Here is a 1,185-nt window from a genome sequence, read left to right on the forward strand (position 1 = left end):
TGCTAGTGTTTGGTCCCTCCCTGCATCCCAGGGCTCTCCGGAGGTGATGTGCACGGTGTACGGGGGAGGGAGGGACTTAACCCATTATCAAGGAGAGAGCCTTAACCACCCGGTTCTTTAACTAGAAAGTTCCACGGCAGGGTATTGGGAGGCACTGGGACCCCACAGAGCCCTGGCCTTGGCCTTGGTAGGTTGTATGTGGGGAAATGCTGCAGGGTAGTTGCTAAAATGCGCAGTGGTTCCTTTGACAGATGTCTGTTCTCAGGAGCCAGCAGGCCCAGAACCAGGGTCCGTCTGGGTTCAGAGAGCTGCTCCCAGTCCGTGTCTGTGGTGAAAGGCAGGCCAGCTTTGCCCTTGCTCTGCATCAGCCTGGCACGGGTTTCAGAATCTCAGAAGTGCCTCTGGGTGGGGATATGAGGCCACAGAAGCTGCTGAGCAGGTGGCTGTCCTGCTGGGGCTGCTGAGAAAACCCGGGTGTGTGCTAGCTCTGTCCTTTGCTCCAGAGGGAACACTGTGGAATGCCGGGTAAGAAAAGAGGGACGAACTGTGTGTGTGTCTTGGTGTTTGATGGGAGATTCCCCCACCCCCAACCCCCACCCCTGCTGAGCTACCTGCTGAGACAGAGGAGACCCCAGAAGACCGGCAGAGGCCACATGCTGCTGGGGTGGGAGGTGGTTGGAAGCTGGGGTGTGGCTGGTGACTAATCACAGAGCCTGTGAGATCAGGGAGCAGCCAAGGATGCTGAGATAGTCCCTGGTGGTAAAAGCTCCCAGGAGCTGGAGGGAAAAAAACCGAGAAGTTCACTGAATCTGTCAGTTATGGGAATGTTAATCTTACACAGAGTGGTTCTGGGGAGACGCATCCAAGGAGAAGATCGGATAAATGTTTTCATCTTAGCAGCTTAAAGAGAGGTTTCTGAAAGAGCTAGCCAGGGGATGCTGGGGACGAGGCCACATTGGGAGGTCAAAGTGGCAGCAGAGGTGTGTGTGTCCCCAGTACCCCACCGTGTAAACATGCTGACACCAAGGAAGTGAGCATGCTTGGTCCTTGAAGGGCCCGGTGGTTCCCGGCTAAGACTCAGTGTAAAGGTTGGGAAAACCCGTCTGTGAAGAATCACGGGAGAGAGAGGAAAGCTCCTTGAGTCATTCAACCTGATGTCTTCACAGCGGGAGGACCCAGGACCCG

Source organism: Peromyscus leucopus, chromosome 15 (assembly GCF_004664715.2).
Source record: "Peromyscus leucopus breed LL Stock chromosome 15, UCI_PerLeu_2.1, whole genome shotgun sequence".
NCBI classification, from domain to species: Eukaryota; Metazoa; Chordata; class Mammalia; order Rodentia; family Cricetidae; genus Peromyscus; species Peromyscus leucopus.